This window comes from Capricornis sumatraensis, chromosome 10, assembly GCF_032405125.1.
Source record: "Capricornis sumatraensis isolate serow.1 chromosome 10, serow.2, whole genome shotgun sequence".
Classification (NCBI taxonomy): Eukaryota; Metazoa; Chordata; class Mammalia; order Artiodactyla; family Bovidae; genus Capricornis; species Capricornis sumatraensis.
In genome coordinates, this window is record NC_091078.1 from 87,100,401 (window position 1) to 87,116,649 (window position 16,249).

Below are 16,249 nucleotides of genomic sequence, written 5' to 3' on the forward strand. Positions count from 1 at the left end.
TGTGATTTCTGCCCTGCCATTTACCCGGACACTAAACATTCGCATGGAGATACAGCCCAGAGGTTCCATGGAGGTAATTTAGAGTGCCACAGTGGAAAGCAAGCAGATTGATGTATGACATTTTTTGAGTTGAATACTACATTTAGGTTTAAAACCACTTTGAAATCCAGTTGTCTTTCCTAATAGCATTCATTCAGAGTGGACCTTTGAATTGCGGCCAGCAGAAACTAGGTTGGTTTGAACGATAATGTTGCAGGAAGAGTGACCCCTTCCAGGGCCTGAGAGTGTGCTCTTGTCTCACAAGCAGAAGTGAATTGTCCAAGGAAACACACGTGCTAACAAAGCAAGACACTATTGGGAAGAGGCGCCTAGATGGAGAGCAGGAGGGTAAGGGAACCCAGGAGGACTGCTCTGCCATGTGACTCGCAGCCTCGGCTTTTATGGTGATGGGATTAGTTTCCGGCTTGTCTCTGGCCAATCATTCTGACTCAGAGTCCTTCTGGGTGGCCCATGCATTGCTCAGCCAAGATGGATTCCAGCCAGGAGGACTCTGGAAGGTTGGTAAGACAAACGGACTGGCGTCTCCTCTCTCCTTTGGACCTTGCCTGATTTCTTCGGGTTTATGGTAGTTTGTTCGTTCCAAGTCCCTTACCAGACCTCCTGTTGTAAGGTAACTCGTGCAAGTGACTCATTCAAGTGTCTTGCCTGGCCAGGGCAGGTGGTTTCAGTCAGTGTTTCACCTAATAAGAGTGTGACCCCTGTGTCATAAACATTTAGCAGGTAACTTATTACTTCCCTTCAAAGATGTGAATGTGACCCCCGTGTAAAGATGAACAGCAAGAGCCAGGTGATCTGCTCCTAGGACCGCCGTCTACATGAGAACCTTGGCATGTCTGTCTGTGCTGTGTGAACTGTGCAGTCTGTAATAGATGTGTTGGCGTGAAGAAAAAAAAAATGATTTCAGTGTAACTATTTCTTTTAGCCAGGAAAGGGCACATATGTTCCCCACATGTAAGAGCTGATCCGATGGTAGTGGGGGCCTGGAGTACTTAGTTGGGAAGGGTTCTGAGGCTGTTCTGGATGCATCAAGGAAATGTGCTGTGATAGATGAGCAGTGTCTGCCATGGGTATCAAATATGAGAGAGGAGCCATTGGTTCGACACTCCTGTTCGACCCTTTGAGAATGATGTTTCAAGTGCATTTTATAATTTTAATTGTCATGGTACTCGACCTCTAGGATGATTGGTTTCCAGCAGTCAGAACCTTTTTTTTTAATTTATAGGGGTTTTTATGCATCTTTTTAAAATATATTTGTATTTATAAGGTTTCTTTGCAGTAATTAGGTATTAAAATGGCTACCCAAATCCTGAAAATTAAGATCAAGAGGTCAACAGTTAGTAATGGGACTTATAAATCATTTATCAGAGAGTCACTGAATTCTCTGAAGTGGCAAGTGAGCATGTCTAGGGCATCTCTCCCTGTCTTAGGTATCCTAGGTATCCTGTGTTTTCGAAGGGCTGCCGTCCCCCTGTGTATGGTAGACACAGTCTAATCACCAATCCCTAAATGCTGTCTGTGGACCAATTGCTGCAAATCTCAGCTCTCAAGAGGCCCTATTCCCAGAGATACCAATCCAGTGTATTACAGAGCCACATAAGAGTCAGTAATTTTGTGTGCATAAGAAAGTCCCCAGGAGATTCTGGCACATGGCTAGGTTTGGGAATGTGCTTTCCTCCCAAATATATACTTTCTCAAAGCTATGTCCTATAGTATTTTAAACTGAACTCATTCTCATTGGATGCGGAATGTATTTTGGGGGTTAGTAAGGGCTTAGTTTGAGTTGGAAGAAAATTAGAATTATGGAGTAATTATAAAAGAGATATATTTTGAAAAAATCCAAGTACTGATCTTATTAGCATAAACTGAGGTTAATAAAATGTTGCCAAGTACAGGCTATTTTAATGAATAAATTAGCACATGATTTATATACAAGTGAATACTGCTAAAGTGGTATTAAAAGTACTTGAAAACACTGTTTTCTTAGACTGAACTGTCACCTTGAAATCTTGTTTGTATTCCAAATGTGCTTGTGACAAAAGCTGCAGGGCTACCTTTCAGCCCAAGGTCAAGGTTGGCACGCAGCCTTTCTCTCCCCTCTCACACTTTTGCTCTCATGGGCACCCTCTCCCGGGGCCCCAGCCCCACAGGTGGAGCACCTCGTGTCCCTACCTCCTACGTATTAGGAGAAGCTTCTCAGGAGAAGTAATTGCTAAAAGAGGTTTTTCTTTTTTTTTCCTCCCATTACTTGGTGAGTTATAAGTACCCAGTAAGGGCAACTGTGCTAAGAAACTTGAAGAGGTTGAACTTCGGAGACAGCCAGAGTTAGGTTCCAATTCCAGTGCCACCTACTGCTTGTGTGACATTGGACAAGTCACTTAATCCCCTTTCCTTTAAAATGCAGATATATATAAAACATACTCTTGAAAAAGTTGTTGCATGTAATATACGACGTGACTGCAGGGGTCCTCAGCCTCCAGACTGCAAACCTGTACCTTCCGTCAGATCAGTGGCAACATCAGATTAGAAATAAAGTGCACGAGAAATGGAACATGCTTGAATCATCTGGAAACCATCCCCTCCACCCACGGTCCGTGGAAAAATGGCCTTCCATGAAATTGATCCCTGATGCCGAAAAGGTTGAGGACTGCATGAAAAGCTTACTGCAGAGCCTGGTGCATACAAAGCATTTATTAGTAAGTAACTGTTTCTCTTCTTATTAATGCTATTAGTTTTGTTTTGTTTTTCAAAAAAACAAAAACAGCCACAGTGGGTCAGTGGAGAACCTGGATTTGAAGCCAGGTCATTGGATGCCCCCACTGAGCACTTTTTTCAACGGTCAGATATCCAATTTTCCCTCTGTTTTAAATCACTCGTTCTGAGATTCATCTTCCTCTTTGTGCAAAAATACATCTCCAGTTTGAGTACATAATAAGATAACGTCTAGAAAGCAGCAGGAGAAGCATGAGGCATTACACAGGCATTACTGGACGTACCGGACATTAGACTGAGTGATCTTAATAAGGAGTGATGGAGTGATGAGGGGCAGCATTCTTTATCCTGATGGCAGCACTGGCTCCAGATTATGCATCTCTCCATGAAATACAGCAAACAGACCGCCTGGGAGGGCCGGGAGTGGAGCGGGGACAGCAGGAGACGGAGCCCCATAAAGCGTAATTGTATCCCCACTGCTGCAGAAATAGAAGGTGAGGCCTGAGGAAGCTCTGGATTACAAATGGGCTAGGAATGCTGTGTTCTCCCCAGGCGCAATTTGCAGAAGGATGGTGACAAATCGGAGCAGGTTCACAGAAAGGTGATGGGGATGACAGAGCCTGGAAACAGTTACCTGGGGAGTCACTGAAGGTGAAGATGTGTTGTCTGAAGAACATGTGTGGTTCGTGGAGGGAAGGCAGTGACAGGTTACCATGTCTAAATATCTGAAGGGCTGGCAAGTAGGAAAGGTACTGAAGCTGTTTTAAATGGTTCCAGAGAGCAGATCTGGAACTCTTAGGTGTCAAGGAGGCAGTTACCAGTTCCGAAGAATAGCAGGTCAAACTGATAGAAACTTCTAAACGCTTAGAGAGCCTTGCAAGGGGGTGAGCTTCCCATCACTGGAGCTATGCAAGCATGGAGAGGATGGCTGTGTTTCTTCGGGAGGACTTGTCAGTCCAGTTCTTGGATGGGCCACATGGTTCTGTGATTCCTGTTTCTACATATCTGGCTATTTGATGATTACTTCCATTTTTAGGTTCCATAAGTTCTGTAACAAATAGGGTTAGGGTTAGGGTTTTTGTTGTTAGTATCACAGCATTTGGGTTGCTTCCTAATAAAAAATAGTCTTTCTTGTTCAGTTCATGGAAATATAAGGAATAACTCTTCCTTGACTTACATGAGATTACTTGAATGGTTAATCTTCTTCCCAGCCTCCTTTCTGGTTTTCCTTTAACTCGGCATTGCCTTTGATTTCCGTGGGCTTAGTTTGCCTCCTTGTGTGTGCTTTATTTTGCTGGTGAAGAATTTTTTAATGACAGGCTCTATTTTGCCTGCGACACATTTTTTAATGAGTCCGGATGCTATGAGGCACGCCACTCATTCTCTGGGTCACTACTGTTGGTCTCTTACCTGACTTGCCTCACTTGTTTTTACCTGCTTGGCCCTTAAAGGCATTTGAGTTTGAAATCTCTGTGTCATGGCTCACGCCTCAAATATTGCTAGTCCCCAGTCTCCTCCATCCAGTCTGCGTGCCACTTTCCTGTACCACCTGCTTCACCTCCTTGCTCCCGTGTTTGCAACGCCCTGGGTGGGTCCTTTCGCTTCAACAGCGGGTCTGCCCACGTCCCCAGTCCCTCTTCGTCTCATTCTCTCTCACCACTTGCTTTTGTCAAATTCTTGTTCCCACCTCAGGAACGTTGCATATATTGTTTTCTTCACCTGTGACTTCCGTTTTTCTCTTCCCCTTCATGTAGCTCCCATATCTTCTACCAAGTCCAAGTACAAATATAACTTCCTCCAAGAGTCCTTTTTACTGATCCTCCTCCACCTCATCTAAGATAGCTAATCCCCTCTCCCCTCTGTAGTAAGACTATTGTATTTCCATGCTTATTTCTTCATAACACCACACTCAGAATAACTTAGTGTGTTGTTCATTGCCCACTTTCCCAACTGTGCTATCAAGCCATGGAAACAGGGACCTAATCTGATACAGAACAGGTAAAGAAATACTTGTTAAATGAATGAATACCTGAAAGAACAGGGCGTTGAAATAGAGAAACTTGAAATTCCCTACTAGTCCTTACATAATTTAAAAGACGAGAACATCTGGCTTTTCAGAAGGTCAATTTATTAATTCACAGCTGCATTAGGTGAGATTCTGACATGGCGTTATCAGCCGTCTGAGGTTAGTGTAATGGAGCACCGATGGAATGAAGTCTGTTGACCAGAAATCAGTGTACAGAGGGCTGCAGATGGCGGCACATCCGAAGGGCTTGGTGAAGTAGTTATAAACTTGTCTGATTGCTAAGCAATGTCAAAGCTGGTAAGAAACCCCCTCTCAAACCCAGACTTGCTTGTCTGTAACAAACACGTATGTGGGATTTGCTGACAACAAGCACTAAAGCTTCTTCTCCTTTCTTTCCAACCTTGATTATCATTTCTGAGTTTATCTTCATCTGCTCTTCCTCCAGCTCTCTGTCCTGAATTTTCCTTTATGCGTTTTGTTCAGTAATTTGTAATCCTTATTTCAGAAGATTAGTCTCTCTTCTCTGCCTCAAAACAATTCAAGCTCCATCCTTTCCAAGGCGAGATCTCTTGTAAAGCCCTGTCTTTGCAGTTCTCCATGCAGATTTTATTTATATGGTGCTCCTAGATCCTTTCCAGTTATTTAAATTTCCATGAAGTACATGAGACTTTCTCTGAAGTCAGTGGACCCTCCATTATCTTGACAAGTTGATGAAGATTATGATAATGACATAAATGTGTCCTTGGATAAGAGATCATGTACAGCTAATGTGGGGGATGGAAACACCCCTTGCTTGATGCCATGCTACATCATTTCATTAACCCAGTAGGGCTTGCCCTAGCTGTGTCCCAAATAAGCAACTCTCATAACTGTATTGGACAATTCATTAAATGTTTATGGGTGACACTGAATGGTTGTGATTGCGCACTGTGTATAAAACCCATTACTGACTAAGCAAGTGACTATTATTAAAGCCAATGTGACTAGCAATCAGCAATTGGAAAAACTCAACCATGAATTTCATAGACAGAGCAACTGTGGGTTCAAGCATATCATGGGAAACAATTGCTTGGCTAAACACAATGCATGAACAAAATCAGTTTGCTAAAATGCAGGTCATTTGGCCCTGAGAGCTGCAGAAAACTATTATATTGCTGGTAATATTTATTGTTGAACTTGGATCTCTTTCACACACCATTTGACAATGGGCTCAAAGTCCATGGGTCCCCAGTTGACTCTCCAAAAGGGAAGGAATGTTTCATTGAGACAGTTAATTAGCTTTATTCCTCTGGGTTCAATGATGTCCTCGTACTATAAATGCGAATTTGGTGTTTGAGAATTTTGGCTTGAAAACTTTGTTACCTCTTTTTTTTTTTTAATTAATTAATTTTTTTGGAGGCTAATTTACAATATTGCATTTGTTTTGTCATACATTGACATAAATCTGCCATGGGTGTACATGTGTTCCCCATCCTGAACCCCTCTCCCACCTCCCTCCCCATCCCATTCCTCTGGGTCATCCCAGTTCATCAGCCCCGAGCACCCTGTATCATGCATCAAACCTGGACTGGAGATTCATTTCACATATGATACTATACATGTTTCAATGCCATTCTCCCAATCATCCCACCCTCTCCCTCTCCCACAGAGTCCAAAAGACTGTTCTATACATCTGTGTCTCTTTTGCTGTCTTGCAGACAGCATTATCATTACCATCTTTCTAAATTCCATATATATGCATTAGTATACTGTATTGGTGTTTTTCTTTCAGGCTTACTTCAGTCTGTATAATCGGCTCCAGTTTCATCCACCTCATTAGAACTGATTCAAATGTATTCTTTTTAATGGCTGAGTAATACTCCATTGTGTATATGTACCACAGCTTTCTTATCCATTCATCTGCTGATGGACATCTAGGTTGCTTCCATGTCCTGGCTATTATAAACAGTGCTGCAATGAACATTGGGGTACATGTGTCTCAATTCTGATTTCCTCAGTGTGTATGCCCAGCAGTGGGATTACTGGGTCATATGGCAGTTCTATTTCCAGTTTTTTAAGGAATCTCCATGTTGTTCTCCATAGCGGCTATACTAGTTTGCATTCCCACCAACAGTGTAAGAGGGTTCCTTTTTCTCCACAACCTCTCCAGCATTTATTGCTTGTAAACTTTTGGATAGCACCCATTCTGACTGGTGTGAAATGGTACCTCATTGTGGTTTTGATTTGCATTTCTCTAATAATGAGTGGCAATGCTGAAGAATGCTCAAACTACCACACAATTGCACTCATCTCACACACTAGTAAAGTAATGCTCAAAATTCTCCAAGCCAGGCTTCAGCAGTATGTGAACCGTGAACTTCCAGACGTTCAAGCTGGTTTTAGAAAAGGCAGAGGAACCAGAGATCCAATTGCCAACATCTGCTGGATCACGGAAAAAGCAAGAGAGTTCCAGAAAAACATCTATTTCTGCTTTATTGACTATGCCAAAGCCTTTGACTGAGTGGATCACAATAAACAGTGGAAAATCCTGAAAGAGATGGGAATAGCAGACCACCTGACCTGCCTCTTGAGAAACATGTATGCAGGTCAGGAAGCAATAGTTAGAACTGGACATGGAACAACAGACTGGTTCCAAATAGGAAAAGGAGTATGTCAAGGCTGTATATTGTCACCCTGCTTATTTAACTTCTATGCAGAGTGCATCATGAGAAACGCTGGACTGGAAGAAACACAAGCTGGAATCAAGATTGCCGGGAGAAATATCAATAACCTCAGATATGCAGATGACACCACCCTTATGGCAGAAAGTGAAGAGGAACTAAAAAGCCTCTTGATGAAAGTGAAAGAGGAGAGGGAAAACGTTGGCTTAAAGCTCAACATTCAGAAAACGAAGATCATGGCATCTGGTCCCATCACTTCATGGGAAATAGATGGGGAAACAGTGGAAACAGCGTCAGACTTTATTTTTTGGGGCTCCAAAATCACTGCAGATGGCGACTGCAGCCATGAAATTAAAAGACGCTTACTCCTTGAAAGAAAAGTTATGACCAACCTAGACAGCATATTCAAAAGCAGAGACATTACTTTGCCGACTAAGGTCCGTCTAGTCAAGGCTATGGGTTTTCCTGTGGTCATGTATGGATGTGAGAGTTGGACCGTGAAGAAGGCTGAGCGCCAAAGAATTGATGCTTTTGAACTGTGGTGTTGGAGAAGACTCTTGAGAGTCCCTTGGACTGCAAGGAGATCCAACCAGTCCATTCTGAAGGAGATCAGCCCTGGGATTTCTTTGGAAGGAATGATGCTAAAGCTGAAACTCCAGTACTTTGGCCACCTCATGCAAAGAGTTGACTCATTGGAAAAGACCCTGATGCTAGGAAGGACTGGGGACAGGAGGAGAAGGGGACGACAGAGGATGACATGGCTGGATGGCATCACGGACTCGATGGACGTGAGTCTGAGTGAACTCTGGGAGATGGTGATGGACAGGGAGGCCTGGTGTGCTGTGATTCGTGGGGTTGCAAAGAGTAGGACACAACTGAGCGACTGAACTGAACTAAACACATGTGGGATGTTGAGAAGCGTGGAAGGGTATGATGGTGGGCTGGAGGCCTCCAGAGCAAATCATGGCATCATTGGTCACTTAAGAGGAGAAAAAGAAGGAAGAAGGCAGAAGAGTAGCTGACGATGAGAGGACAAAGGTCTGCAGGATGAGCTGAAAGGCCAGCGATGCCTCCTCTATGGTTTTCCCTAGAGTCAGTTTCCAGAGGACTGCTACCCTGGGTTTTTCCCAAAGTTGTTCTTCTCTCTCATTTGAATATGCTCAGCTACAAGTTAGTGAGAAATAAGCAAGAGAAAATGAAATACATGTTAGTCTTTCCCTAGTACCAAGTAAAACTACTGTGTCAAACTCTCCTACTTGCCCTCTCTCATTATTTTTTAAATAAGGCTTTGTGTGTGCCCTCCACTGGGAATGCTCTCTACAGACAGACACATTCCAGCAGAAACATACAAGGTACTTGCTAGTTAAGGTGGACGATATCTGCTCTAAGAAGTATTGTTGCCAGGGTATCTTTCTGTCTGTGTCTTTTTCTCACAATTCTGTTCTTAGTTATTGTTAATTGTGTCAAACTTCAGTTAATATCAAGACTTGAAGACATCTTTGTGTTTTTTGTAGTCTTAATTAGGTTTATAATCACAGTTCTTGGCATAGCTATCAATGAACAGTCTCTTACGAGGCGTGTCCGAAAAAGTTTTGATAACTTTGTTCAGCTCGTGGCCCACTAAAGCCAACTATCAAGATCTCCCATAAGGGGACTTCCCTGTTGGTTCAAGGGCTAAGATTCCTTACTCCCAATGCAGGGAATCTGGTTTCAATCCCTGATCAGGGAACTGGATGCCACATGCCACAACCAAGACTTGGCACAGCCAAATAAATATATAAATAAATACTTTTAATAAAGAAGTTTATTTTTTTAATTTTAAATATATTTTGTTTAAAAAAAGGTCACCCATAAGAAATTTTTTCAAATCCATTTTACTTAGAGAGTTGAGAGAGTGGGAATGGGGATATAGGAAAAAAATTATAGGAGGAACAAGTGACGAGCAGAAATGGATAAATTCAGCAAGAAGAAGAAAGATATGGATTAAGCACTGACACATTTCTATCAATATAAATTACAACGGCCTCAAAGAGGAAAGCCCCTAAATATTTCGCTTGATCTCTCTTTTAAAGAAGAAAAGCAAAATAAGCAAGAATTAGGGTGGAAAGGAAGATAAAAGCACAATTTTAAAGCCCCAAAGCATTTGAAAAGGCTTTTGCTGTTTTTCAGTTCTCATCTGTCATTCATTAAATGAAGAAAGATGAACTTATTCAAATAACCTTTATAAATAAATCCCATTATCCCTTAGCTTGGAGCAGGGCTCAGCCTTTGAAACTATCATGTCTTGTTCACAAGCAGAGAGGGACAATAGGCTTCTGAGTTGCCAGCTTCAGAGAAGGGCACAGACAACCCTGGAAACACAGCCTGGCATTTGAAATTGCAGCTTGGGTGACCACAATGTGGTGTGCTTTTGTTACTATCGGATTACATCTATCTTCAGTGCCCCCAGTCTGTACTTTGCACACTGCATTCTAAAGCAAGACTGCCCCACATAGAGAGACTATGAGTTACGTACACAATTAAAAATGTTTAGTAGCCACATTTGCTGTTCAGTTGCGAAGTTGTGTTTAACTCTTGGTGACTGCATGGACTACAGCAGGCCAGGCCTTCCTATCCTTCACTATCTCATGGAGTTTGCTCAATTTCATGTCCATTGAGTCGGTGATACCATCCAACCATCTCATCCCCTGCCACCTTCTTCTGCCGTCAGTCTTTTCCAGCATCAGGGTCTTTTCCAATGAGTCGGCTCTTCGCACCAGGTGGCCAAATTATTGGAGCTTCAGCATCCTTTCAGTAAATATTCAGGGTTTATTTCCTTCAGGATTGACTGTTTTGATCTCCTTGCTGTCCAAGGGACTCTCATGAGTCTACTCCAGCACCACAGTTCAGAAGCATCAGTTCTTTGGTGCTCAGCCTTCTTTATGGTCCAGCTCTCACATTAAAACAAGAGAAAAGAAATAGGTGAAATTAAGTGTAATGATATAATTTTTAACCCAGTATAGCACAAATACTAACATTCGATATGTAACTAATATAAGCCACTATTAGTGAGATAGTTACATCTCTTTTTTGTTTAAGTTCTTGAAATCCAATGTTTTTAGCTTTTCCAACACAGCTCAACTCAGACTAGCTCCGTGTGGTTGGTGTCTCCCAAACTGGGTGGTGCAGTTCCACAATTTATTCAATCCAGTTAGCCTCATTAGTTTTCATAAGGTGTGATGTGATATAAAACCTCTCAGTTTGTTCACCCTTGTCCTCCACATCCAGAGGACAGTCATTTCTTTTCCTTGGTCTTAAAAATGATAACATAAGAATTATGTCATATAACAATTGGGTTAGGTTCCATCATCCTTGGTCAAGACCTTGTTGAAGTTTTAAAGGTTGAAAGGACCTCAAAGATAACCAAATGGATCCCACTACACAGAGTTTATTTATTATTATTATGATTTTATCTTTCTGCTACTAATATCATCAGGGATGCTCCAAGAATAATCCATGAATTTTGGAGGACCATTTTAACCATTGTTTTTGAAGGTCATCACTTTTTTATGGGTGGCCCAGTTAAGCATTATTCAGATGGCTGAACTTTCCTGTTCCACTTTTGAAAAGAAACACATTGAATGGCTTTTTGAGTCAATATCATCATCTAGGGGTTGAGACTGGGGTTCTGACTCCAGATCTCCTGGTGTTCATTCTCAACTCTGTGTTCTTGTACAAGTTGCCCAACTTTTCCTGTATCTCAATTCCCTCATTTATAAGATGGGGAGTGTGATGAGGCTGCTGTGATAATTAAGTGTTATTACATGTAAAGCCCTAAAACAATGCCTGGTGGACAGTTAATGCTCAGTAAATATTAGCTTTGATAATTGGTGTAATTATTGATGTTATCACCATCATCACCCCGAGGGCATGTTGGAAGCATTCTGAGAAGCTGGTGGGAGTGATGAGGAGTCTCATGGGCCAGAGACCACCTTGGCTGGAGACCCCAGAGATTTCTGAAATCCAAAGAACCCATTAAGGGGAGATCATACAGGTTCAGTGTCATTGCTTATGACTGTTATGCATGCCTGTGGGTGAGAAGCCTTCACAGACACAGCAGTTCAGTAATTTGTGAGCATATTAAATTTTTAAGCTGCCCCAAGTATGCAGCCCACACTATCCAGACATTCAAACACAGTGAGGGACTCCTTTCCAAGAAGAAGAAATTCTGACTTAGGGTTTTATTCTGTCTTTCAAATTGCTTTAGATTTGTGGAAAGCAGTGCTTTATAGAGATTTTTGTGACCCTCCCCCCCAGCTTAAAAGAGCAAGTTGAAAGATGCCTAATTTTCTTTCTAATGAAAAATTTCGAAAAGGCTCCTACACATACATAGATCTAGATTCTATGCATTGGATCAATACAGTAGTTTATTACAGGTTCTTTAATAGTGAATTGCTATTCAAATCTCAATGTCTTTCATGTTCCTCATATTGAAATGGGGAGAAAAAAATCTAACAGCTTTGGGCTAATGGACAGACAACAGATTAACAGTAGTAAATGATTCTGGTTCTTCATCTTTGTTCCTAGGGAGAGGACTAGTGAAAAATAATAATAGAATTAGTATTGTTATTTAATGAGAGTCCACAGTGGATTGGAGTCTATGCTGGGTGCTGTGCATATATTACTTTAATCTTTATAAACTTACTGGATAAGTATCATTAATACCATTATACAGAAGCTAAGTCTCACAGAGGGTGTTTGCCTTACCTTTTAACCAGCTTGTGTCAAACTTGTTTATACTAAAATTTGTTTGACTACAAAGCCTTTGGTCTGAGGCAAATATTAACTTCCCTTTCATGGAAAACGCCAGGATAATGAAGTAAGTGTTTTTCCTAGAGGCTTTACCTTCCAGTGCTAAACTTCGAACAATTTCCAGAACTGTTTTCAACTTTAGAGACATTTGCACATACATACACACACACACACACACATACACCTCACATCCTAGCTTTGCACTAAGCCCCAGAGGTCTTGACACATGACTGCTAATCAAGTATGCAAGATTTAAAATGTGAGCAATTGGCATTTTCCAGAATGAGACATTTTCTCTGCTTTTAGTATATAAGCCCCTAGCACCCATTTAGAAACTTTAGTATAGTTTTTTTTGTTTGTTTGTTTGTTTGCATTTTTGTTTAACACGAGGAAGTCATTAACACTCTCTAGCCAAGCTTCTACAGTTTCCAAGGTCATCCTTTCTGAGTTGGTTTTGCGCACTGAACCTCTTAAATACTTTTGCATGCCTTATAATGCATTCATGTCATGGTAGCACACTAAAATATTTAAAAGGAAATGGTTGCCTTTTTTTTTCCCCTCAAAAAGAAACAGTCCTTGCTTACAGCTCTCAATGGGCTATAAATATCTTCTAGGCCAGCTGCCCCAGTACCTGTTGGGAATCCTTCTTACATTAGCAGTAACTAAGGAACTCATAGAATATTCCCTTTGCACTGAAATGAAGCCTTGCTCCAGCATCTTCTTTTTCCTTTCAAAGAATTTTAGTACTTCTTAGAAAACTCTTCAGGTATTAAAGAGAAATTTGCATGTTTGGGTTAAATTCACGTATGAACTTTGAGCTGGCTTCTCCACTTATTTTGACCATACCAGTTTGTTGTAGGAAGGGGAACCCTTCCAGGGCCCAAGAGTGGGCTCTTGTCTAACTTTCTGAAATGAATTGTCCGAGGAGACACATGTGCTGACAAAGCAAGAGACTTTATTGAGAAGGGCACCTGGGCGAAGAGCAGAGGGGTAAGGGAACCCAGGAGAACTCCTGGTGTTCATTCTCAACTCTGTGTTCTTATATAAGTTGCCCAACTTTTCCTGTATCTCAATTCCCTCATCTATAAGATGGGGAGTGTGTCTCAGGCTTTATGATAATGGAGCTAATTTCTGGGTTATGTCTGGCCGATCGTCTTGCTTGGCCCAGAGTCTCACTCAGAGTCCTTCCTGGTGGCACGTGCATCTCACAGCCAAGACGGACAGTGAGAAGGGGTCTGGAAGGTTGACATTCTCCTCCTCCTTTTGGCCTCTCCTCAGTTCTCCCAGTCACTTTGCAGTGGCAGCACCCTATTCGTTACCAGGATCTCCTGCTGTTAGACAACTCAGGCAAGCGGGCCTGGCCAAGGTGGGTGGTTTCTATCAACAGTTCCCTAACACAGCTGCCCTCCACCTTCCATGGTTCAGGCAGTAATGAGGGTGATAGGGAATGGCAGGTGAAGCTTAGCTCGCTTGCCAGCCACTCACCTCCTGCGGTGGGGCTCAGTTCTTAACAGGCTGCAGACTTGTTAGGGGGTTGGGGATCCCCACTCTAACAAGCTGTTGTCAAATCGGAGGCTGAATATTTTCAGCAACCTGAAATGATGTGATGAGCAATCTGACCTGTCTTCTAATACCATTTCCCATCCACATAATGTTTCTACTGTTTACCTTCCTTCCTTGGGGCCCTGGAATAGTTGCTTCTTTCAGAACTCATCTCAGAATCGAGAGCTTCAGGAGCTTGAAGGGGTTTCATCTATTGGTGATCTGGTCTAGGGCTAAATGAAACCTGTTAATTTAATTACAGAGTTAGAGGTTAGATATCCTTGGTTGGTTACCCCCGTTCAGTGGAGAGGGAGAATGTGGTGTGATTATGACTGAGCATGCTGGTGAATTAGTGCATGCAATAAAATACACGGTGGAGCAGGGAGTCACAACAAATAAATAATAACAACACTGAGGTATGTGAAGACCTAGTAATTCTTCCAAAGTCATAGGAAGAATAAGAAACAGAGTTGGGATTCATAGTCAGGCTTTCTCTTTCCAGAGTCTGAGTTCTTGTTTACCCTGCTGCCTCTGAGAATGCCCAGAGGTGTTCACTTCTGTCCTTTCTACCTCCTCATACCCAGTAAATCCCACTGTCTCATGAAAGAGGCTCTCAAGAGATACTTGCTCTGCCGAAGCCCCAGCCCTCTGTATTAAGAGCCCGAACCTCCCATTCCTCGGCTCTATTGCTTTCTTTTATCAGTTGCACCCTTCCTTCTTTTGGGGGGAGCGGGGGGAACTACCTTCCTGTCTATTGAACCCTCCTCTCTACAATGATGTGTCAGTCACTGCTGAGTAAGACTGAGGAGAAACAAGCCACAAAAAGAGCCTGTGCCGTCATAATGGGGACAGTAGTATACAGTATTACATTTCCTGCGGTGAGAAAGTATTTTTCAAACTAGCAAAGCCTGATGGGAAAAGAATGAGCTTTTATAAGCTGAGATCAGGCCTTAGTCTAGAAGTAAGGCTTTGCTGGTAACTCCAGAATCAAATCACAGAGACTGGCTCTAGACCTGGTACTGGTTTCTGGAATCTACTTGAAATCTTTGCTAAATGGCCAGTGAGGGCTCCATTAGCTCTCTAAGATAGACCAACCTGAGACGGAACAGTACACATGCAGCTTCATATTGTGGGAATGCGTAACACCCTGCCAAGAGAATAACAGATATTTATATTTTCTCCTGTCTGGGCTCAAAAATGTTATTGACTGTGTCGTAGTGTTCATATTACCTTGGAGCATGGGTCCATAAAGCTCGTATAACTTCTCTGTTTAATTTGAATAATCTTCACCTGGGAAATAATTTAAAGGCCAAAATAATAGATGAGTATACTTTACTGGTATATGTTCATATATACGAATGAGTGTTTTAAAATATAAAAGATTGGAATATAATATTGAGGGGGAAAGTGGCATATAAATCAAGAATAGAATGGAAACAGATGTACCTGGTAATTGCAAGAGGTCAGGGCTGGCAAATGGAATCATAGATCACTCCTCTTTCTTTCTTTACACTCTTTGGCATTTCCCAAACTTTATATAATAAATGAGCAATAATTCTATAATGTAAAGAAAACACTGAGTGATTTTCTTAAAGCCAACATTCTATGTTCCTATTTACTCCTTGGCAGCAACCAAGTAATGAACAGAAAGACATAGACTTTAGTTTTGGAAAAGATCTCATGGGAGATAGTCGTTTGTGACCTACCACTTAATTGAAATATCCAGAGGGATGGCCTTTTGGGGGCTTCCACTCTCAGACTTTTTTGAAAAAAAAATAAAAAAATAAATTTTCAGGATAACATTTTCCCTGACTCCCTGCTCTGAGAGGCAGGGGAAAGGATACCTTAATACAAGCTCTCATACTGCTGTGATGCCCTGTGGTCTCACGTTCCCCATCCATTTGATCTTGTCTTGGGTTTCCCCTCCATTGCTGAGTCATCTCTTCTCTCTCTGAGTGTCATTTGAGTGTTCATTTCAGTTCAGTCGCTCTGTTGTGTCTGACTCTTTGCGACCCCATGGACTGCAGCACACCATGCTTCCCTGTCCATCACCAACTCCCGGGGCTTACTCAAACTCATGTCCGTTGAGTCAGTGATGCCATCCAACCATCTCATCCTCTGTTGTCCCCTTCTCCTCCCACCTTCAATCTTTCCCATTATCAGGGTCTTTTCCAGTGAGTCAGTTCTTCACATCAGGTGGCCCGAGTATTGGCATTTCAGCTTCAGCATCAATCCTTCCAATGAATATTCAGGACTGATTTCCTTTAGGAGGGACTGGTTGGATCTCCTTGCAGTCCAAGGGACTCTCAAGAGTCTTCTCCAACACCATATTTCAAAAGCATCAATTCTTTGGTGCTCAGCTTTCTTTATTTTGAGTGTAAGTCATTAATTTCACAATCACCAGCATGATTACAAAAACGAAATGCTCTTTATTCCCCAAATTTAGTGACCGCAACCATTT

At 42.1% G+C, this 16,249-nt stretch overlaps 1 protein-coding gene across 5 annotated transcripts in view; it reads left to right on the plus strand.

Moving 5' to 3' along the window:
* FHIT (fragile histidine triad diadenosine triphosphatase) overlaps positions 1 to 16,249 on the plus strand; it is a 1,113,572-nt gene that overhangs the window by 896,317 nt on the left and 201,006 nt on the right. For 2 of the 5 annotated variants that reach the window (XR_011145481.1, XR_011145480.1), the window contains exon 6: positions 2,462 to 2,753. The exons of the other annotated variants lie outside the window; for them this stretch is intronic. The gene's annotated coding sequence lies outside the window, so the exon portion shown is untranslated. The remainder of the gene's footprint in view (positions 1 to 2,461; positions 2,754 to 16,249) is intronic. 5 annotated transcript variants of the gene reach the window in all.